This window comes from Cervus elaphus, chromosome 7, assembly GCF_910594005.1.
Source record: "Cervus elaphus chromosome 7, mCerEla1.1, whole genome shotgun sequence".
NCBI lineage: Eukaryota > Metazoa > Chordata > Mammalia > Artiodactyla > Cervidae > Cervus > Cervus elaphus.
In genome coordinates, this window is record NC_057821.1 from 33,807,697 (window position 1) to 33,832,911 (window position 25,215).

Here is a 25,215-nt window from a genome sequence, read left to right on the forward strand (position 1 = left end):
GGCAACTTATATAATGTAAATGTATTAGGTTTCTGTTGCTGCTGTAATAAACAGCAAACAATTAGTGGCTTAAAACAGATTTATTATCTCTCAGTTTTGTAGGTGTAGACTGGTTCCTCCAGCTCAGCTGGTTTCTCTGTTCCAGGTTATCAAGTTTAAAATCAAAGTACTGACTGGACTCTTATTGGCAGGCTCTGGGAAGAATCCATTTCCATGCCCGTTCAGGTTGTTGGCAGAATATTGTTCCTATGGTTGTAGGACATTGAGGTCCTATTTCCTTGCTGGCTGTTTGCTGGGGGTATCCTTAACTCCTAGAAGGCTCTCCCTGGTTCTTGTATGTGAACCCCTATACCTCAAAGCCAGCAGTGTTGCATCTTCTTTCTCAGGCTTGGAATCCCATTTCCTTCCTCTTCTGCCATAACTTTTCTCCTAGTCAGAGAAAATTGCCAGCTTTTAAGGACTCAGATGATTAGATTGAGTTCCCCTGGATAATTTGGGATAATCTCTCTGGTTTGAGGTTTATAATCTTAATTACATTTGCATAGTAAATGTAGTTGCAAGGTACATTATCATGTTCTGTAGCATAATCACAAATTCCAGGGATTAGGGTGTGAACATCTTTGGGGTCGTTTTTGTTATTGTTGTTCAGGCATACCTCTAGATACTGTGGGTTCAATTCTAGAGCACTGCAATAAAGTGAATATTGTAATAAAGTCACATGAATTGTTTTGGTGTCCCAGTGCATATGAAAGTTATGCTTATACTCTACTGTAGTCTATTAAGTATGTAATAGCATTGTGTTTTAAAAAACAATGTATATAGGTTAACTAAAAAATACTTTATTGCTAAAATACATATTGCTAACCATCATCTGAGGCTTCAGAGAATTGTAGTAGTAACATCAAAGATGACTAATCACAGATCACTATAATAAATATAATAACAAAAACGCTTGAGATATTGTGAGAATTACCAAAATATGATACAGCATGAAGTGAGCAAATGTTGTAAGAAAATGGCATCGATAAACTTGCTCAATGCAGGGGTGTCACAAACCTTCAATTTGTAAAGAACACAGTGTCTGTGAAGCACTATAAAGGAAAGCACCATAAAACAAAATATGCCCATGTATAAAATCTTGACATTCATGCCTTCTCCACTGGGCAATTATGAGGATTAAGTGAAAGAAACTTTCTAAAATTCTGTGAGTTAATAAACCTCATTGGCTGTCTAGGCGTGGGTCGCCATGGCGGAGCTGCAGCAGCAGCTCCGGGTGCAGGAGGCGGTGGACTCCATGGTGAAGAGTCTGGAGAGGGAGAATATCCGGAAGATGCAGGGCCTTATGTTCCGGTGCAGTGCCGCCTGTTGTGCGGAAAGCCAGGCGTCCATGCAGCAAGTGCACCAGTGCATTGAGCATTGCCATGCACCTCTGGCTCAAGCCCAGGCCCTGGTGACCAGCGAGTTGGAGATGTTCTAGGACCGCCTGGCCCGGTGCACTATGTATTGCAATGACAAGGCCAAAGGTTTGATAGATGCAGGGAGTAAGGAGCTTCACGTGAAGCGGCAGCTGGAGACCTGCGTGACCAAGTGTGTGGATGACCACATGAACTTCATCCGAACCATGACCAGGAAGATGAAGGAGTCGCTCTCATCCATGGGGAAATAGCTGTCTGCTAGTGGCCATCAGGGCTGAGGGCAGGAATCAACTTAAAAGGAGGAATGGGGATTTGGGTCTTTTAAGGAGAGTTGATGAATGAGGAAATTAAGGATGGCAGCAAGTCTAAGGCTGTGTTTCTTTCCTCTGGACGCTGGTTCCTTTGTGTTTCAATCCTAGAAAGTGAAATGGAAAAAAAACGGTGCTAAAATTTGGGTCACAGATAGCACAGGAGGTTTGTTGTGAGCCTGAATTTCATGTGGCAAGTACTTCTCCTGCCAATAGGGAGTCTCCCTTGTCCCAAACCAGGGCCCTCCAAGGTACCAGATTCTCTTACTGCACAGATATCAAGAGGCCGGCAGGTTCATCTAACCTGCTTATGGTCTAGTGGAGTATGAAAGGAGGTGTTTCTATTTGTTGCCCACCTGCTGTTTACCAGAAGGATCACTACAACATTTTCCACAAACTAATAAAATCCATGCATTCACTAATGTCGAAAGGGGCAGGGGGCTTTAGGGGGTTTGTTTTGCTTGTTTTTCTTTTATAGACAAGGGCATGACGTTAAGATGTAAAGTTGGGAGAGGCAGTTTGGATAAAAACTTTGAAAGGGTCCCTGCAGGTACTCATTTCTCCATCAAGATGTGAATGTGTGTTTCTTAAAATTCTCACACATTACATCATTCAGCCTGGAGACCCTGCAAAAATGTAAGAAGCGATATCACACTGATAAGGGAAGCAAGTGTTCCCTCTCACTGGCAGCCATGGTGGGCCCTGAGGCCGCCTGCAGCAGAGTCAGTCAAGCGACAAGACAATCTTACAGTGACACTCGGTCTTGAAGGGAAACGGGATTTTGACAGTATTATATGCTCATATTCAGGAACGAACAGTGAAAGAGGAACTATTAGATACTTAAATAAGAGGGTTGTGAAGTACGTGCTTTGGAAAAATCTGTTTTTCATGAAACAGAATGAAAGCCTAAACCCAGTGTTGCTTACTTTGCCCCCTGAAATAACAGAGCTTTGTTGAGACAATCCCCTGGCAACAAAAATGTCAAGGGAGGAAAAGTAAGCAACTCAGGGATGAACTGTGGCTCCTTTAGGGCGATCAAGGGGCTGCCCTCCATTACCAAATACCACTTTTGCCAGGGCCTTTGCTACATGCGTTGTTCTTGTTCCAGTTCTGGCCCCTTATCATTTTGATAAGGACCTTGTCTTTTTACCAACTTAGTACTTGAAATGATAATATTGTCTGTTTGCTGTTTCAAGACTGTGATATATTTTCCTAGTGGTTTGGTTTTCAAAATAAATAAGACTTAATTTTCTTCAAAACAAAACAAAACAAAAAACCTCATTGGCTGTCTAAAAGCTACCATGTCACATTTAAATCTTGATCATCATATGCTCTATAATCTAAGAATCTAAGTAGTACACTAGTGTTTCTTCTCTCCAGTATGCTACACCAGTCTATTCTGATCTCGTAATGCAGCTTTCCTCTTAGTGTCTTAGGACTCCTCTCTTCTCTTTAATTTCACTCATGCTGTGTCTTGTGTGGAATGCCCTCTCCTTCTTTTCTGCCTTTGAGTCCTAAAACCTTCAACTCAAACCCCACCTCTTTTCTTGAGGTCTACCATGATTATCCCAAATCATGCTGCTCTTTCTCTCCTAAATACTCAGAACGCTTTCATTCTAGGCACACCATTCTGTTTTAGTTCTGGAGGAGTTTGTTCCCCCTCCTCTGCCTGCAGTTAATTAGTATGTCTGGCTTACTCTTGAGCACTCATCATAATGCCATATTTCCCACCTGGCGTTGGTGTTTGGAGTGGCCACTTCAGATAGTGCAAAAATACACCATTAGACAGTAACAAAAATTCACATAATGAGAAAGTGATTCTCTTTTCTGTTCTCTTTCAATTCTTCTGAACGTGTAAAAGATTAAGTCTCAATTTAGTCTTTAATACTGTTTTCTCTTTAAGTCAAAGAAACAGTAAGCAGTAATGGTTAGCTATATGTAATAACAATTATTTTGTTTATATCATTTATATATTAATAAACCTAATTATATTGATTAACATATGTACACAATTGTATAATAGTTATAAATATATAACACATATGGTATATATTATATATTTATGTTGAATTACATTGAAATCTCTCTTTCTCTCTATATATACTGTACAGTTGATATTACTCAGGTGATGATACAGGAAAATTTCTGGAAGTGGTAAATGAATGATTGATCAAAGTTGAGTGTGTTGACTATTGTAGAAAGTGAGATTCTGAGTTCCATCATTTATGTGTGCTTAAGCCAGAGACTTGCCAACAAAGGTCCATCTGGTCAAGGCTATGGTTTTTCCAGTGGTCATGTATGGATGTGAGAGTTGGACTGTGAAGAAAGCTGAGCGCTGAAAAATTGATGCTTTTGAACTGTGGTGTTGGAGAAGACTCTTGAGAGTCTCTTGGATTGCAAGGAGATCCAACCAGTCCATCCTGAAGGAGATAAGTCCTGGGTGTTCATTGGAAAGACTGATGCTGAAGCTGAAACTTCAATACTTTGGCCACCTCATGTGAAGAGTTGACTCATTGGAAAAGACCCTGATGCTGGGAGGGATTGGGGGCAGGAGGAGAAGGAGACGACAGAGAATGAGATGGCTGGATGGCATCACCGACTCGATGGGCATGAGTTTGAGTAAACTCTGGGAGTTTGTGATGAACAGGGAGGCCTGGCATGCTGCGATTCATGGGGTCACAAAGAGTCGGACACGACTGAGTGACTGAACTGAACTGAACTGAAGCCAGAGACTGGACTTCTCTGAGCCTTGGTTTCCTCACCTGTCAAATGAGACTATTTACCTATTTCATAGGGTACTTGTGAAGTTGGAAAGAAATTATGGAAGGCACTTGGGACAGTGGCCAGGGCATAGCGACTTCTCAGCAAGGGTAACCATTATACCTCTTTCTGACTATTGTTTTCCCTGAGGTGGATCTTGGCATACTGTTCATTCTAGGTTGGATTGTCCTTACAAGGAGGGTATTCAGATATACCTCTAATTTCCCCAACATGCATTTTCATATATATTCTTTTTCTTCCCATCTATTAATTGGAAACAAAGAAGAATTTGCTGGAAAGTTTTATAACACTGTTTGTTGTATCTTCTTCATCATGGTCTTAGCATATAATATTTTTTCACTGAGATTTTACAGGGCTGTATTAAAATGTTTGCATAATAAATATCTGCTTGGATCTGAGAACTCCTTCTCAGATGCTTTCTTGAAGCAAATGGCACTCAACATGAAAGGCCTTGTAGTGAGAGAGAGAGCCCTATCAGGTTATTAAAGGTCACAGCCCACACTGGGGCCTGTCTGGCAACTCAGGTGCTTTAACTACCAGGAAAGCAGAGATGGATGTGAGACGGTCCCTGGGGAAGTGAAGCAAGCGTGCTGTGCACTCTTTTGGGCCTCCTGCTGTTTTTGCTGACTGCTACCTTATATAAATGTCCTGTTCATGAATGCCATCCTTTCACTTCTGTAAGTGATTTTTAATGAAAAATAATTTATCTTTTACAAGTCAAAGAAAAGGACGAAATTCCTGCCTTCATGTTTTGTTCTGATACCTGGTCCATTGGGTTTAGGAAGACCTGACCTCTGATCACAGGTAGTGTACCTGACCTCTGGGAAGTGTAATTGATATTCAAGGCCCTTCCCCTACCGTCCTACCACCCTGCTCCCCTGCCCCACCCTGCAAAACAAAAACAAAACACAACAAAACAAGAAACCCCAAAGGGCAAGAAAAAGTCTCTAACCAAACTCAGTATATTAATGCTGTTAGCAAAGTTTAAAAACAATCTTTGAATTTCCATTATTAGAAATCCATTGTTTTCTGTTAAAATACAATAAAAAGGGCTTATATTTTGGAGTCACCTAGGTTGGAATCCCAGCAATAACATTGGATCTTGAATAGTCTCTTCATCTCCCTGAGGCTCAGCTTCTTCAACTGTGAAAAGAATGAATAGTCTCTGCATCGCACTACCTAACTATGCTCTTTTAAAACATTAAATGAGATTCTGTGGTAGAATACCTAGCTCAGTGTACCAAGTACATATTAGGCCCTCAGTAATTAATATGTACCACTGCTACTCTCTTAAAGGGGATTGGCTTAGTTACAATTATATTTTGTAAATCACCATGTCAAACTTTTCCATGGTAATGGATGAGGAGATGCCCTAAAGTCATAAAAAGGAAAGTTTGGTTAGAGAATGAAAGAAGAATCTCTAAGACAAGAAGTACTCCTTAAGGGTAGGCTTCAAGATGGACTATAGGGGTCACCAGTACAGAACACTTTGTCCTGCTATAAATTTGATTTGATCTAGCTGGGAGCAGGGTTACAGAAAAAGTCCCAGGCCAGGGAATATCTGGTCATTAAACTTATCTGCATCTGAAGAAAAATGTGAAGAGCAGGAGGGAGAGACCAGGAGAGGAGGAGGATCAGGGATACTCATTTTTCTTACTGATGTGGCATCTTTGTAAGTCAACTCAGTAGTTCTTTTTCTCCTAGATTTAAAATGTCAATATATTAATGCTGTTAGCAAAGGACAGATTAAATCAATGTTGGCAGAGGCATCAGTCTAAAGGGAAATAAGTCTTCAGTTGTAAATATTCTATCTAGGTAAAGGAAAAAAAGATTAGTATTTGAACTATCTCAATAACTTCAGTAATTTTTAAGATTATATAGTTCATCATTCCAGCAAAAACTGTGTTTGAACCTACTTATAATTTTCTTCCAGTACTGAAAATTTCTATAATCTTTCATTGAAGAATGTTTACTGATAATTTGATATTAATATTATATATGCTCCTGAGTAGTATAGTAATATTTATAAAATCCAGGAGTATATATATATATATAAAATTGATGCTCAACTGAGGTCTTATACTAATATAAACCCTATGTTTAAATGGCACAGTGGTAAAGAATCTGCCTGCCAGTGTAGGAGACACAAGAGACGTGAGTTTGATCCCTGGGTCAAGAAGATCCCCTGGAGTAGGAAATGGCAACCCACTCCACAGTATCTTGCCTGAAAAATTCCATGGCCAGAGGAGCCTGGAAGGCTATAGTCCTTGGTGTTGCAAGAGTCGAACATGACTGAACACACACACAGCACAAGAAGATATTATGGCAACTTGGGTGATAAATTATTTCTAGTTCTGATCAATGTATATTTCCCAAAGGAAAAGAGTTTTGGAGATCAGAGTAATGACATAATTGAAAGATAAAAATCTCCAGTTTTCTTTACTTGCTATTGCCTTTTCTTCAAATATGTTTAGTGTCATGGGCTGCCCAGAGTCTGCCTAATCAAATCTTTTACATCCCTGTTAAATATGATGCTGTCTGTTATCACCAAGTTGCTTCCAAAGGAGAAGACTCTGAAACATTGCTTTCAAATTTCAATTGACTAAACACAGAACAGTTTTGATATACTACTTGATATGCATGCAATCAAAGTGAGATATCTATTCAACATATTATTCATTCTTATTTCAGAGGGTAACATCTGTAGCCTCAGAGCACACATGGAGCCTGCCTCTGTCACAGCCATTCCCATACTGTACAGAGATTTTGCTTGGAGGTGCAGCATCCTTATCTTTTATATCCTTAGTCTAATCATATAACACAGAGAAACCATAAATGTATGGGACATGTTGATTAGGTACTTCTTGTGGGACATCCAAGAGAAGCTATCCAGTAGACACTAGGGCATATAGGTTGGAGCCCAAGAGATTGATTTTGAAGTCATCAGCCAAAACTTGTTTCTTGAACCTCAGGTTAATTTTCTTCATCTTCTACTTCCCTTATTTTATTGCAGCTGAGATAGATTGCAGTGATCACCCAACATGCCATCTATTCATCCACATTTCCAGCCATCTTGCAGGCAGTTGGGGCTATATGGCTAGATCTATCCAATGAGTGAGAGCTGGAAATGATGTCTTTCAACTCTGGACCAAAATATAGAAGAACATATGCAAAATCCTCCAGTTCTCTTTTATCATGACATAGCAAACAGAAGAAACCATGCATTCTACATAGAAAAGCTACAGGATGTGGCCCCACCATTATACAAGATCTCTGAGTTACTGCATCAAAGACTGTTGCTCTGGAGATCGCCCAGCACTGCAGTAGACCGTGTGTGTATGAGAAATAAATCCTTGTCATGTTTAAACGTGTTAGGATTTAAGCTGTTTTGAGGTTGTTGATTATTGCAGCATAATTTAATCCAATTGCATTAATACACCTCTGTTCTTGCTTGAGTCAAATTGAAAGAAAAATACTTAATTCACTGTTAACGCCAATTCCAGGGTGAATTATATATTTATAAATATAATAATGTAGCAATATGTTGTCAAGGGACGCTTGTGGTTCTTGATAATAAATCAATGCTTTGGTATTATACATGGAGTCATTTCTAGGGGAAAAATTCCATCTTCTACTCTTTTGTATAAAATTTCTAAACATAAAGATAAGTTTAAAATTTTCTTTGAGGCGCTTCAGCTATCCACTGAGGTTATTGGTAAAAGTACTTGAAGTGGATAACATAGTAATAGTTGTTCGTAGACAGTTTCTGAGCATGACCTGACTTTGAATAAGAAAATCAAAGAACCATTGACTCTCAGAGCAGGAGGTGGTTTTCCAGGTATCTACCAAATCATGCCTTTTCTCTTTCTAAAGGGTCAGTCACCCTTGGATATCTCACTTGGTGACCCTCTGCAGATGGCACTATTTTTAAGACAGTTCTGATTTGAAGGGAGGTACCATTAAATGTTTTCTTCTGGTTTGTCTGACTCCTTCATTAAATTACCTGGTAGACCTAGCTCCCTGCTTCTTTAACGTAACCTTTTCTTTTATGTTTTCTTTCTTTTTTTTTTTTTAAGGCTTTCCTTTTAGGCTCCTACACTATGTTCTCTTTTGACTAGACAGAGTATCTGACCATGGTAGGCCTGGCTTCATGTTGCTGTCTGTGCTTTTTTGCTCAAGGTGTACTAGAAATTCCCATGCGAATGGTGCAGTCACAAACATTCCTGCTTTTCAAGTACTCAGACATTTCTGTGTTAGGAAGTAGAGACACCCCTGAGGTCTGGGTGACAAAAGCCACAGAGACGAAGAGAAACAAAGATGGGGATACTGGGGAGAACTTACACAAAGGACCCCTTTGCTCTATAGGCCTGACTGGGCTTAGTCATTTTGGTGGCATAGCTGGGACGAGACTGAGTTTTGTCACTCCAGAATGACAGGGAAAGACACACCATCCAGGGGGCCCCAGTCAGGGACAGCGGAGAATGGTGAAGGAGGAATGATCTATGTGTAGTGTGAGGGTGTAGAATTACAATGGTTTTATCCTACTCTGTAAAAAATGTACTCGTTGTAATAATGGTTATTAGGTGTTTCTGTGGGAAAGAACACATATTTCTATAAAAAAAGATGTTTTTAAGTGATACTGTTTATGCGTGTTGACTATTTTTTATCAGCTTTTGAAATGCAGTATCATTAGCTCTCATATTCAGAGTGATCTAGGGTACTTTGCTTATTAATGAGCTCTTTTATTATCACTAGGTGACATGCTAATAAAATGATCACTGTTTCCTTAAAATCTAAAGAAAAATAAATCTTAAATTCCCAAATTCAGACCAGTTCCCTTAGGTAAATCACAAATGCATAGATTTGAGTGGATGTTTATTCTTGTGCTTAGTAATCGAAGTTGAGAAAACGAGTTCTTTTAATGATTTTGTTTTGCTTAAATCTAAGAATGCTTGTTAGTGACTCAAATGCAATTGCTTCCTTTATTCTTTTCTTATTGAGCTATCAAATAGTTTTGCCAAAGGCTTCTCTGTTTCCCTTGCTATTGTTTTTTCCTTCGTGAATTATGGTGCAATTCAACTGGGTCCAGTGCTTTGTCAAATTGAATAGTTTTAATTGCCTTATTTGCAATATTTTAATATTCACTTTGCTCCTCAAGAAGTTATATTGTTATCTGTGTGACATTTCTCTCTCTCTCATTTATGAAAAACAAGATAAAGTTACATGCTTAGACCTTCACTTATAGATCTTATCATCCCCTCCCATCTGTATCTTCACTTGTGAATGCAAAAAGGAATAGACATTTAACTCAATGAATTCATTTTATGTTTCCTTTTTTTGACAGATAATCTTTATATTTCTCTAACCAGTGTATTTCTGTACTGAGAAAAGGTGTCACTGCTTAAGTTATATCTAGTAGCTTCTTTTTGTGGCCTCAGAGATCTTTTCTGCTCACTTGCCAGGTTGTATGTCACCCTTCTGGTGTCTGGTGAGGGGCCATCAACCTTCGCTTGCTTTGGCGTAAACCAGCCTAAGAGAAAAAATTCCTTCAGACCAGCAATAACAAGAGGGCAAATGTGTCAGACTTTGCTGACTGAGGGCATAAGACAATGCAGAATTTTCTGTTTGTATTATCCATGCTCTGCTGATTTCCTTTGAATATTGCTTCTTGCCAGGCCATCTGATATCAGTCTCCTCATGCAGTTATGTTTCACTTTTTGTTGCTCTTGTTGCTATTCAGTTGCTAAGTCATGTCCAGCTCTTTGCAACCCCATGGACGGCAGCATGCCAGACTTCCCTGTGCTTCAGCATCTCCCAGAGTTTGCTCAGATTCATGTCCATTGAGTTGGTGATGCTATCTAACCACCTCATCCTCTGCTGCCCTCTTCTCCTTTTGCCCTCAATCTTTCCCAGCATCAGGGGCTTTTCTGATGAGTCAGCTCTTTGCATCAGGTGGCCAAAGTATTGGAACTTCAGCATCAGTCCTTCCAAGGAATATTCAGGGTTGATTTCCTTTAGAATTGACTAGTTTGATTTCCTTCCAGTCCACAGGACTTTGAAGAGTCTTCTTCAGCACCACAATTAGAAGGCATCATTTCTTTGGTGCTCAGCTTTCCTTATGATCCAACTCTCACATCAGTACATGACTACTGGAAAAACCATAGCTTTGATTATACAGACCTTTGTCAGCAAAGTGATGTCTTTGTTTTGTAATATACTGTCTAGGTTTGTCATAGCTTTCCTTCCAAAGAGAAAATGTCTTTTAATTTCATGGCTGCAGTCACCATCTGCAGTGATTTTGGAGCCTAAGAAAATAAAATCTGTCACTGCTTCCACTTTTCCCCCAATCTATTTGCCATGAAGTGATGGGACCAGAGGCCATGATCTTAGTTTTTTGAATGTTGAATTTTAAGCCAGCTTTTTCACTCTCCTCTTTCACCCTCTTCAAGAGGCTCTTTAGTTCCTCTTTTTACCATTAGAGTGGTATCATTTGCATATCTGAGGTTACTGATGCTTCTCCTGGCTGTCTTGATTCCAGCTTGTGATTTATCCAGTCTGGCATTTTGCATGATATACTCTGCAGGTAAGTTAAATAAATAGGATGGCAATATACAGTCTTGGCATACCCCTTTCCCAATTTTGAACCAGTCATTTGTTCCATGTAAAGTTCTAACTGTTGCTTGTTGACCTGCACACAGGTTTCTCAGGAGACAGGTAAGGTGGTCTGGTATTCTGTCTCTTTCAGAATTTTCCACAATTTGCTGTGATCCACACAGTGAAAGACTTTAGTGTACTCAGTGAAGAAGTAGATTTTTGTGTGTTTAATTCCCTTGGTTTCTCTGTGATACAATGAATGTTAGCAATTTGTTCTCTGGTTTCTCTGTCTCTTCTAAACCCAGCTTGTACCTCTGGAAGTTCTTGGTTCACATACTGCTGAAGACTAGCCTGAAGGATTTTGGGCATACTTCCCTTTGCTGCTTCAAAGCTCCCGAAACTGGCTTCAAACAAAATCTGCACTTTGAAATATGCTTTTGAGTCTTCGTGCTCATCTCTTGCATATGTGTGTGCTAAGTTGCTTCACTCGTGTCGGACTCTTTGTGACCCTAGGGACTGTAGCCCGCCTGGCTTCTCTGTCTATGGAATTCTCCAGGCAAGAATACTGGAGTAGGTGGCCATGCCTTCTTCTAGGGGATCTTCTGACCCAGGGATTGAACCCACATCTCTTATGTCTCCTAAATTGGCAGGCAGGTTCTTTACCACTAGCACCACCTGGGAAGCCCGTGCTCTAATCTTGTTTTGGTTTAAATCTTGAATTTTCCCCACCAAAAAAATCTTGCTTACGTTTAACATGACTGAATGAAAGTAATTCTCTTCGTACAACTATGCCCAACGCATTATCTTTTGTATTTAAAATTGTACATGTGTTAAAAAGAATTTCTTTAAATGTCTAAAACCGGGTTTATCCATATTCAAAACCTGCACCATTAATATTATCTTTTTATAGCATATAAATCAGTGTCATGAAAGCATATCTAAACCCTTTCTTCTCTTGATCAAAGTTTTATGACTTTATTTCTTAAAATTGTCTAAAAGTCTTAATTTTAATGTGTCTTCCTTTCACATGTTCTTTCTCTAAGTACCCACTTATCCTAATTACATGGCTTCATTTGCAAATCTTTCTTATTTGGACCTCGTGGAGGCAGTGCTTTCTTTGATAAGAAAAACCGTGTTGTCACACGGATAACATTTCTACCTATTTAAGTGCTTCTCTAACATCTTTTGGTGTAGCTATTTCAAATTTAGTTTAATATTTGAAGTGAAACAAAATAAAGTCATGTATATTAGTTTCCTAGTCTTGCCATAACAAAGTACCACAAATATGGTGGCTTAAAACAACAGAAATTTATTCCCTCACAGTTCTGGAGATCAGAAATCTGAATAAAGTATTAGCAGGGCCATACTCCTGCTGAAAGATTTAGGTAAATTTCCTTCCAGCTTCCGGTAATTCTCAAGTGTTGTTTAGTTTTGTGGCAGCATAACTCCAGTCTCTGCCTCTGTCTTCATAAAGCCTCTCCCATTTGCCTCTGTGCCTCACAGCTCCTTCTGCTTTTCTCTTGTAAGAACCTCCACCATTGGATTTGGGGTCTGGCCCAAATTCTGCATGATCACCACATCTTGAGCACCTTTGTTTAATGATACTTGCAAAATCTTCTTTTCCAAGTAAGGTCATGTATACAAGCTTAAGGAATTAGGATGCAGACATGTCTTTTGGGAAACACAATTCCCCAGTACATCATGGCAACACCACATCCCATGTCATTACTTCATCGTGACAACACACTATCCCCATCACTTTCAATTTTTACCTTTGATTTTCAGTTTATTAGTTGAAAGTCTTAAACTTTAGGATATCAGCATCCTATAGAGTAAAGTCATATAGCTTCTTTGCTAACTGGAATTCTGATGAATATAAATTTTTTTTTAATCTTATTATACAAGCTGAGACTGTAGAAAGTGGAGATTCTGAAGCTTTTTTTTATAAGCGAAAAAAGGAAAATGGATGCTAATAAAACTGTTCTTAATACTAATTTATTTACCTTATATCTTTATTGATGTTTTTAATATTAAGCTTTCATTTCAATAAATTAATAAGTTTTCTAGTTTTTTTTTTTATTAGACTATGGTCCTAAAATCAAAGATTTTTTTTTCATATGTAACAAATTTCCTAACTTAGAGTTCTCTATAATGAGTATGTTCATTAGTCTAAGGCCCTAGGATTTCTGAGGAATAACAACATTGGGAACAAGAATAAAAATGGACATAGACAGATAACAAAATGGGAAAATATAACAAAAGACAAATACCCCAGAAAGAAGGAAAGGTGATGCAAAGAAAAACAGAGGGTATGTAAGTTTTCATAGTTTCTACTAGTGTGCAAGTTTTTTACACACTAGTATTGCTGCTTTTCCAATAAAAGCTCAGAATGAGAGGTAAACCTCATTTATATTATATTATAAGGTCACAGGCAGAATAGGCTATATCTTCAAATACCTCAAATTTTTTTTTATTGCAGGTAATTTCTTCTTTCCAAAGATTCTAATCCATTAAAACTGAGGGAAGATGACCCTCAGTTTTCCTTTTTTAAAATATTTTTTCACCTTCAAAAATATGTGCTTGGAATATATTTGAAATAAAACAGTTTGGAACCCCAAATCAAGATCTATATCCCTCTTATAATATCTAGGCTTTTAGTGAAAGGAGAAGATATTTGAGTTCCAAGGAGCTGAAGCTGGAGATTCAGAGTTGAGTAACTTACAGAAAGGGACAAGGCAAGAGAGAATAGTTGTTTTGTTTGTATTTTTGCTTTTTTCCATTTGGGGCCAGAAAAGGAACTGAAGAGAGATACAGGAAAGCAAGAATACTGACATTTGTCCTTGTGGTCACAGCCTTGCGGTTAGAGAAATATTAAGGAAGCCCAAGGACTCTAGGACCATATGCCCCCATTCCACCTGCAATTCTTGTTTTCAACTGAAAGACACTTGGTTAACTTAAAGTGGCAAGATGAAGTGTTTTCAGGTACTGAAAAGGGATGGAGGCTGTGAGCAAGCTGAGTTCAGTAAACATAACATTTCTGTACATCTTAGTGGGACACATGTTAGAGCAGCTATTTTATTTATTTTAGAGCACAATATTTTATTTTTTTGTTATATTTTCAACTTTCTGTTGTCTGTTTTAACTCCCTATGCAACTATGGCTGACGTAATGCTGATATTATGCAGAATTGCAGAAGTTGTAGGGATAACTGAGAACATAAAGGAAAGTGCCAGTAACTGTCAAAGTATTATTAAAAAAATTAAATTTCAACTTTCATACAAATATAGAGTAAATGTGTCAAGGACTTACTTAATTAATATTCAAGGAAACCAGTATGAGGATAAGCCTGGTTCAAAAGATGAATAGAAGAAAAATAGTTAGTGAGTCCCTCAGGAAAGTTATATTGAGATAAATTTACTAAGTTGGAATCTGACTGGTTAATGTCCTCCAGAAAAATAAAACCATAACCTTTGAGCTTATCTTTTCCTCCTGGAAAGAAATAATTTGTATTTCCATCAGAAAAAAGTCTGTAACTTAATATGTAACTTCATAAAATGTTGGCTCTAATAAATAATAAATGACAGGTCAAACGGTGCTGTGTCCCCTGATATAATTAAAGAATCAGTGGGAGGATCTGTTAGTTTTTCCAGAATGACATTTGTTGTTTTTTTTTGTTGAGTTGCTAAGTTGTGTCTGACTCTTTGTGACCCTATGGACTGCAGCACGTGATATTAGAACATAAAATGCCCCATTTGCCTTATTTTCAAGATTTGCACATTTATAAAAAGAACAGATACTTCATTATGATTTTTAAAGTTAGGACCTTATTTATCTCATTGATATACTCCATTGGAATTCAGAGTGAAAATCAAACCTTAGCAGTAGATTTTGTTCTATTTGGGAGCAATGAGAGATAAGAACCCAACTCACAGCCACTTCCCTTAGTAACCAGTGATGTTAATGGAGACGGTCCTTTTGTTCGAATATATTATAAAGCTTTTCATTGGAATGCGCTGCCCACTTCATTGCATTTTCAGCCTTGACTTTCAGCTTGGCCAACATCTACAATGACAATGGAAGATTCATTTTGCCTTTGTTTATGTGATCAACTTGGCACCATCTGATAGCTGAGTTCTCTTATTCTCTAGAGATTTAAGCTTTGCTTTTTGTAGTGGAGGTCAGTAATGTGTCTTGTACATCATCTTCCTAAGCCCTGTTGTCTAGTAGGTCATAACTTTCTGATTCTCTGACCCAGTAAGGCTGGTCAAGATATAAATTATATTTAAACAGGTGAGAAACCTACATGAATAGGTAGCTAAGAGGTACTGGAGCAGAGATAAATGTTGGTCTTTTACATTTGAAAGAGAAGTCAGTCTGTCTATTCCTGGGAGATCTCTCAGTCTGGATATTTGTTTTTAAATATATAAGGCCAGGTCATTCTGTGTCCACGATCCGTTGGCTTTCTGAGAAAATCTGCTGTCAGTGTTTCTTGACATGAGCTACATTGGTTATGCTTTTGTTTTATGCTGGTCTCAGTCTATTGGTAATCAGTGTTGTAGCTGCACTGGCCCTTGTTTCTTATTATAATTGCAAGATACCCTCAGCTATAACCATTAGGAAAGTAAAAAAAAAATGTGTATATATATGTATGTATGTATGTATGTATGTATGTATGTATGTATGTATGTATGTATGTATGTATGTATGTATTACAGGTCCTGGAAATTACTTGACAGACAAGGGTAGAAAGAGAGACAGAGTGCACATGGACCTGGGGTTTGCTTTCACTGGGGTAGAGTGGGGGGACCTAGGTTTCAAAAGCTCACTCTTTATCGGTGAATTTAAAACATAGGAGTGGATTTACATGTATTCCCCATCCCGATCCCCCCTCCCACCTCCCTCTCCACCCATGTAAATCCATGGCTGATTCATGTCAATGTATGGCAAAAACCACTACAATATTGTAAAGTAATTAGCCTCCAACTAATAAAAATAAATGGGGAAAAAAAAAAAACCCTCTGAAAAACAAAACAAAACAAAACATAGGAGTGGGAAGAGAAAGAACAAGTGGCCCAAATGGTCAGTTTCAGAAATCAGTGGAGATCTCTAAAACAAAAGAGCCCGCCTGCTCGGGTCAGGGTGGGTGGGATTGGTCCGACTTTCTATCTGTTCTGAGGCTGGCCATGCATTTATTCAAGACAGCAGTCTGTAAGTCTAAGCAGTCTATAAGTCTTTGCAGTCAGTCACTTGCCTTACAAAAGAGAAAACAACTGTCAGTGCTTTCATCCTCATGGTATTCCTACTCTATCTTTTTTTCCCTTCTCTCTAAATTCTTTTTCATTCTGCTTTTAGTCCAGAATCCAAAGTCTTTTTTTTTTTTTTTAATGTTTTCCCCAAACTAGAGTCAGTTTGCCATTTTGGGGTATACAGAGATTCATTAGGAGACCACAGTTACCCCTTTTTGGGGGGTTGGTTTATGGGGAAGAGAAGAGTTGTGTAAGTAAGGCAAAGACTTAGTTAGCCAAGCAGAAGTGATCTGGACTCATAAGAAGACAAAGAACCAATGACAACATAGAAAAATTGTTTCTAAATGTTTAAATTAACTGCAGTGCTTATTTAGTTGGATATACTATGGAAATATGTCCAGGGTGCTTGGAGATGAGATTGAAAGGCATGTCACTAGGCTCCTGGGCTCACTGTACTCTCTCGTAGAGATATTGTGGCAGTACTTGCGCTCAGTTGCCCAGTTTGCCTGACTCTCTGTGGTGTTGTGGACCGTAGCCCGCCAGGCTCCTCTATGCATGGGATTTCCCAGGCGAAAATACTGGAATGGGGTGCCGTTTCCTACTCCAAGGGACCTTCCTAACCCAGGGATGGGACCCATCTTTCTTGTGTCTCCTGCACTGGCTGCTGTTTTTCAGTCGCCAAGTCGTGTCCAACTCTGTGACCCTATGGACTGCAGCATGCCAGGCTTCCTGTCCTTCATCACCCCCCAGAGTTTGTTCTGCGTTGGTAGTGGATTCTTTATAGAAATATGATGCTCTGTAAGTGAGTATTATACACTCTAGATTGTTACAGTAATAAGAGGACTGGGAAAGGTTGGTGTATGAGGAGAGATGAAGGCGTTGGGTTTACATGGACCTGTGCAATCCCTGGGAAAATAGGCTCTAGTACCTATAGATTAGAGATCTCTGGTGAATTGCAGTGGTGAATACAGTTGATTGATGTATTTAATAACTATCTTGATAGTTTTGTTATTTGGGAGTCCAAAGCAAGCTGTATGATTTAGAAAGTGATTTTTTGTTGTTTTTCAGTCGCTAAGTCATGTCCTACTCTTTTAAAAAAACACCATTGTATCAGAAGTCTTTCTATAGCTTTTATGCATTTGGGAATGGATGGTGGGAAGGTGGAATACAGATTTGATGTTGGCATTTGTATGGTGGGCTTTTCCCACCATCAGAAATTATCACATGACCCTTAATATCTTTGAATCCAGTGTCCTGGAGATTTTAGATATATGAGGGAGGAAATTTATACTCTTAGGGAACTAACATCCTTGGTCTCTGAGATACCCTGATTGTCTGTAGGTGGGCATGAGATAAAGATGCTTTTATTTCTAACCCAGGAGAATCAGCATGCAGATTCTTTAAATATGGTTCATCATCAAATAGAAAAATATTTGGCCTTCTAGTTAGGAAACTTAGATTCTAAGCTTGATTTGGCCTTATATTCTTGGGCAAATCACTTCTGTTCTCTATGCCTGAACTTTCTTGGAACATAAAATAAGTGGTAGATAAATTTGAAAATCCTTCCTACTCTGCTATTCTGAGACCAACAGTCAAGAACAGGATTGGGAGATGTCTTTTATATCTACAGTTTTTTTTTTTTTTTGGTTATCGTTGTTTTAAATTCTGGGTTTATTTCTTGCCAGATATCTCTTAAGGTGATGTTCTGGTTAACAAGTGGAGACCTCACTTTCCTCAAATAATTTGAATGGCCACTTAAAATTCGCAATGTCTGTCCCTGCTAGCATGGAAGCTGATGAAGCTAAGCTGGGGACAGTATATTTTTATTTTAATCATAATACTTTCTTAATGGTCCTAATCTTAATGGACCTGGGTGGGCTGCACTATAGCTTTGCCCACATCTCAGTTGCAGGTCTCTGAGCCACTCAAGTTCATCTCACTTTATCTCAAGGGCCCATACAGTATTCCCAAGCTGCCAAGGGATGTTTTCTTCCTCTTTGGTTACTTTCTCTCCCCAGCTGATAGAGAATGTTACCTGGGATTACACCACTGTACACTGTTTAGACTGACCAACCTCTGGTTACAACTTCTTCTCTCATTGTGATGCACTGTGATGAAGATTGCCTTAGCAACGTGGAATCCTAAAAGCCCCTAAAAGGCAAAATAATAGTGAAAGATCCCCTGCTTTTGACATGTAGCTATTATTACTGCTGGGTTTTGTCTGGATAAAATGCAAATACCCAGGCATACAGAAGCAGGCTTTAAAACTTTCATTTTAAACCTCCTGCTTCATGAATACATCCTTCTTAAACTTGTGAAATCTTCATTAAGAAGGCTTCGAAGAATGGGGGAAGAAAAGCAAGATATAAAAAGAAAACTTGGAGAGAAATAAGAGATAGGTGTCTGAACAGAGAGAAAATTACTGTGATGAGCCACTACTAGCTGACCAGGACCTGGAAGCAGTCTACTGGGACAATTTCTGCTTGTATTATTAGTAATATTTGTATGATTATTAATACTGGCATTATTATGCAGTAAGGCTCAAATATTTGAAAACAGGCAGTGGATAGCTTATCTTATTTCAAGGTCCTATTTGACAACTGTTGATGGACTGATTGAACTTTTCTTACTGAGAGCACTTAAAAATGAAGCGGTAGATCTTGTGTCCAAATTTGCTTCTCATTGTGGGTCTTCAGCTGGTTCATATTTGTATTAATTTAGCACAGGGCCTCTTCTGAAGCCCAACCTGGTCACATTTTTCAACACTGTTGTCATCTGCCAGGCAGGATTCAGAGGAAATATATCTGAGGGTATAAGGGTTGAGTGTTTGTATACATGTATAGATAGGCTCAGAGGGAGGAAGAGAGAGAGAATGAGCACAATAACACAGCAGTCTCCGTGTGATAAATGCTGCTAACAAGCCTCAGTGTGTCTTTCCATTTCCATATAAATGTGGAATTTGACATTTTCCAGGGGTCAGTGATGAAACCAATTCATTAAAATTCCCGAATAGCAATCTTTTTCTTAGAATCTCTTGGTTGAAAAGGTTCTCCTTTTATTCAGGTTTTACCTTTGTTCTATCCCTTTGTCATTTGTAAGCTGATAGTTTTGTACACAGTGTCCTGAAAAGCCACATCCACTAGCCTTCCACTGTGTTGAGAGAGGACCAGCGCTTAAATAGCCGTGTGTACTGTTCTCTGCAGAAGAGTACATTGTTTTTAAGAATGTAGAAGACAAAAGGGAATACGCACAACCTAAAATTGGCTCATGAATCATTCCTTGGCTTCTGCGTGAAAGAGGCTGCATGGTTTGTTCGAGCTGTTTATATCAAGTCTCAGCCATAGAACAAACCTACCAGGCTCACTTCTTTACTTTGCCATAGCTCAGCGCCCTCCACAAACAGGAGAATTGGAGCTATGTGCTACTATTAAGAGAAGTATGTGCTACTATTAAGTGGGATTTATTTCAGATATGTATGGCTGGTTTGGATCAATATTTGAAAAATCAACATAATCTACCAAATGAACAGGCTAAAGAAGAAAGTAGTCCTGTCCAGATGTGATAGTTGGACCATAAAGAAGGCTGAGTGCCAAAGACATGATCCCGTTGAGCTGAGGTGCTGGAGAAGACTCTTGAGAATCCCTTGGTATGCAAGGAGATCGAACAGTCAATCTTGAAGAAAATCAATCCTGAACATTCATTGGAAGGATGATGCTGAAGCTGAAGCGCCAATACTTTGGCCACCTGATGTGAAGAGCTGAGAGATTAGAAAAGATCCTGATGCTGGGCAAGATTGAAGGCAGGAGGAGAAGGGGACAACAGAAGACAAGATAGTTGGATGGCATCACTGTCTCGAAGAACATGAGTTTAGCAAGCTCTGGGAGATGGTGATGGACAGGGAAGCCTGACATGCTGCAGTCCATGGGGTCACAAAGAGTCAGACATGACTGAGCAACTGGACAACAATAAAGTCATATGGTCATATCATTTATAGAGCATCTGACAAAATGCAACACATTCATGATAAAAAAATCTTAGCAAACTAAGAATATCAGGGCACCTCCTCAAACTGACACAGTTTATAGACTCCGTGTTTTCTGCCCAAGATTGGGAAGAAAACAAGGGTGTTTTGTCTCACTGCTCCTAATCAACATCATACTGGAAGTCTTAGATGGAGTAGCAAGACACACACACACACACACACACACACACACACACACACACACGGAAGAAGAGGAGGAGAAGGAAGAGAAGAAGAAAAAGAAATAAAATATAGATTGGCAGGGAAGAAACAACACAAGAAAATAAACCATCTTTATCTGCACATGACATATGATTGAGAAAACTCTCAACCTATTTAAAAACTTCTGGAACAAATAAGTAATTATAGCAAGGTCATAGTAATTATAGCAAATAATTAATATAACATAAGGTCTATATACAAGTGTCAATTGCTTTTCATTATGCTAGCACTAAAATATTGGAATTAAAAAATACTATTTACAGTAATACCTAAAAATGAAATATTTAGCTAACATAATACATATAGGATTTGTTTGCAGACAAGCAATTTGTTTACAATACACTAGGGAAAGAAATCATAAAAGATCTAATTAAATGGAGAGATATACTGTCTTGATTGATTGGATGACTCAATACCATAAATATGACTATTATTTCCAACTTGATTTATTGATTTAGTGTACTCCTAAACAAAATCCTGGCATCCTATTTTGTGACTATTAGCAAACTGATTCTAAAGTGGATATGGAAAAGAAAGAGATCTGGAACAGTCAAGACAATGTATAGTCAAACAGAAGTCTTCACATGAATGTTTATAGCAATTTTATTCATAAATGTTAAAAACAAAAGAAGAAGGGGCAGAGGTTGAGATGGTTAGATAGCATCACCAATTCAATGGACATGAATTTAAGCAAACTCTGGGAGACAGTGAAGGACAGAGGGGCTCTGCATGCTGGGGCTGTGGGGTTGTTAAGAGTCGGACGTGACTTAGCACAGAACAAGAAACAAAACCAGCATATCCTTCAGTACATAAATGGAAAAACAAACTGTGGTACATCCATACAATGGAACACAACTCAGCAATATAAAGGAATGAGGTATCAAATATTTGTCATCAAGAGACTGGGTTACCAAATTATGTTATATTCACACAATGTAAGACACTGATCAATAAAATGGATGGGTATATGGGCACTCTCTATACTACCTTCTCATTATTTTGCTTTGTTTTTAGCTTAATATATGTGAGGGTTTATTATTATTATTTTTAACTTAATTTTGATTGGTGGAAAATTGCTTTACAATGTTGTGTTGGTTTCTGGCGTACAACAATGCGATCAGTCATAATAATACATGTATCACCTCCCTCTTGAGCCTCCCTCCCCTCCCCCTGTCCCTCCCTGCCACCCCAGGTCGTCACAGAGGGCCAGGCTGAGCATCCTGTGTTATGGAGCAACTTCTTACCAGCTATCTATTTTACACATGGTAATGGGCTTCCCTGGTGCCTCAGCTGGTGATGAATCTGCCCACAATGCGGGAGACCTGGGTTTGATCCCTGGGTTGGGAAGATCCCTTAGAGAAGCGAACGGCTACCTACTCCAGTATTCTGGCCTAGAGAATTCTATGGACTGTTTAAGTCCATGGGGTCGCAAAGAGTTGGACATGACTGAGCGACTTTCACTTTCAGTGTATATGTGGTGATCTACTTTCTCCATTTGTCCCACTCTCTCCTTCCCCTACTGTGTCCACAAGTTCATTCTCCACATCTGAATCTGTGTTCCTTCCCTGCAAATAGGTTCATTCTTCTCATTTTTTTCCTCTAAGTCTAAAACTGTTCTAAATAATGACAAATTCTATTTGAAAATTTTAAAATAAATGGATGACTTCAGTTAGTGATACAGATAATAAAGAACGTTAAATAAGGTAATGCAACAAGATATCCTGGGATGGGAGGGTGGCTAGGAAAGGTGCTCAGCAAAGAAAAAAAAATTAATGTTATACTCAACAAAATGGAATAATCTCAAAATCATGGATGAAAGTATTCAGTTTATTTATGGCTAGGAAAGTCTAAAGCAATCAGCACTAAAATGCCACAGAGGTTAAAGTTATCTGACAAAGACAAAGAAGCTATTACATAAATGCTTCAACACTTTTGAAAGACAGGAAAAGAATAGAAAGACTTAGCAAACAAAAGATACAAACAAGAATTAAAGGAAAATTTTAGGACTGAAAAAGATATAGTAACAAATAAAAACTCATTTGATATGCTCAGTAGCAGAATGAAAATGACAAAGATGTCAGTGGCCTTGAGGACAGTAAAATAATCTAATCTGAACAACATGGTCCTTTGGGAAATAACAACAGGTGTAACATTCATGAGATTGGAATCCTAAAAGGAAATGAGAAATATTTTATTGCTGGAAAAATATATTTGAAGAAATAATGGCTGAAAAATTCCAAATTTGAAGAAAGATATACATCTATAGGTTCAAGAAACTGAATAGGGTACTGCACAAAAATACATACCTAGACAAATTACAACCAAACTGCTAAAAACTAAAGATAACAAAAAATATTAAAAGCAGCTAGAGAAAAAGTGATAGATTACCTATAGGCACAGCCAGCAATTTAAATGATTATAACCTTCTTATTGAAAATCAGGGAAGCTGGAAGAAAGTGTTGCAGAAGTTTTTAAAACGCTGAAAGAAAAGAACAGATAAGCTAGAACTTTATATTTAGTGAAAATATCCTTTAGGGATTGAGAGAAAATAAAGATATTCTCAGATGAAGAGAAGCTAATAGAATTTGTTGCCTGCTGATCTGCTTTAAAGAATTGCTAAGTAAGTTATTCAGATGGAAGGGATATGGTACCAGAAAAAAGCTTGAAACATCAGGAATGAGTAAAGAACAATAGAAATGGAAATATTTAGGTTAATATAATGATCATTCTTCTTTAAGTTCTTTAAATATATATGATTATTAAAAGCATAATCATATGTCCAGGGGGATTGACTAGAAAATATATATATATATGATTATTGAAAGCAAAATTGAAAACATGGTTTGATTTTTTAAAAAATAAATATAGGTGCAATCTATAAAACAACTATAGCAAAAGGTGGAGAATAAAAGGATATTTATATATTAATATATATATTTATAGTGATAAATGTTTCTACATTCCATACGAAGTATTAGAATACTGATTCTAGGTTTATTGGAAAAAATTAATCCCAGAGGTACCACCAAACAAAAGTATGCACAGAAATACAGTTAGAGTTGCAATAGATAAATTAAAATGAATTATAATAAATGTTACAATAAACTAGTGGGATGTAAGAAAAACAATGAAAAGCAGAGGAAACAAGCAAAAACAAACAACAAAATGTCCAAACATATCAATAATTATATGAAATATAAGTAATAAAAACACACTGGGAATTGTCAGGATGGATATAAAGAAAAAAAATAATGAAAACATGTTGTGTACAGGAAACTCATTTAAAATATAATGACATATAAAAATAAAAAGATGTATCAAGAAAATCCTAATCTTAAGAAAGCTGACATAATTGTATTATTTTTATATAGATTTCAGAAAAAAGAAAATTACTAGAGTTAAAGCAGGGCATTATATATTGATAAAGGGATCGGTTCACCAAGAAGACATAATCCTAGATGTGTATACATCTAACAACATAGAATAAAAATACCTGAAGCAAAAACTGACATATTGGAAGGAGAAATGGGCAAATCCTTAACCATATTTTTGTACTTTGCTACTGTTTCTCCAAGTAGCAGATAGACCTAACAGCCAGAAAATTAGGAGTGATATAAGAGAACTGAACAACTGCTTGCTGGTAGAGAAATCTTGGAGGGTTGAAGTTGTCTGCAGTTTAAACAATCAAAAACCTTTTAAAATCTAGGCTTGTGGTTTCTTTGGCAATGTAATTTCCTGAAAAACATAGCTGATTCTGATCTTTTTATGGCTCTGATCTCTTTAGCCAGTTATATGTGCTAATAGCTACACCCAGAGTTCTTTCAAAGACATAGTTTGCAAACCTACTTGATTTCCTCATTGTCTTTCCCTCATATCTCTTTCTCAACTAACTGGCAGGTACCTTGAGGCTATCTAAAATAACCTGTTGGGAAGATTGTACTGTTAGTGAGTTTTACCAGTAGGTTGAATCACTCTGTTCTATTAAAAAGTCTGAAACCTTTTCTCTCAAAGCTTTTAAAAATCCTGTTCCTCATACCTCAACATAATAAAAGCTATATATGACAAACCCACAGCAAGCATCACCCTCAATGGTGAAAAATTGAAGGCATTTCCCCTGAAATCAGGAACAAGACAAGGGTGCCCACTCTCACCACTACTATTCAACATAGTGTTGGAAGTTCTGGCCACAGCAATCAGAGCAGAAAAAGAAGTAAAAGGAATCCAGATAGGAAAAGAAGAAGTAAAACTCTCACTGTTTGCAGATGACATGATCCTCTACATAGAAAACCCTAAAGACTCTACCAGAAAATTACTAGAGCTAATCAATGAATATAGTAAAGTTGCAGGATATAAAATTAACACACAGAAATCCCTTGCATTCCTATATACTAACAATGAAAAAACAGAAAGAGAAATTAAGGAAACAATACCATTCACCATTGCAACAAAAAGAATAAAATACTTAGGAGTATATCTACCTAAAGAAACAAAAGACCTATACATAGAAAACTATAAAACACTGATGAAAGAAATCAAAGAGGACACAAACAGATGGAGAAACATACCGTGTTCATGGATTGGAAGAATCAATATTGTCAAAATGGCTATTCTACCCAAAGCAGTCTATA

At 37.8% G+C, this 25,215-nt stretch overlaps 1 pseudogene; it reads left to right on the plus strand.

Annotated features, from left to right (window-relative positions):
- Positions 1-1,246: 1,246 nt before the first annotated feature.
- LOC122697815 lies at positions 1,247-1,666 on the plus strand (annotated as a pseudogene).
- The last annotated feature ends 23,549 nt before the right edge of the window (positions 1,667-25,215 follow it).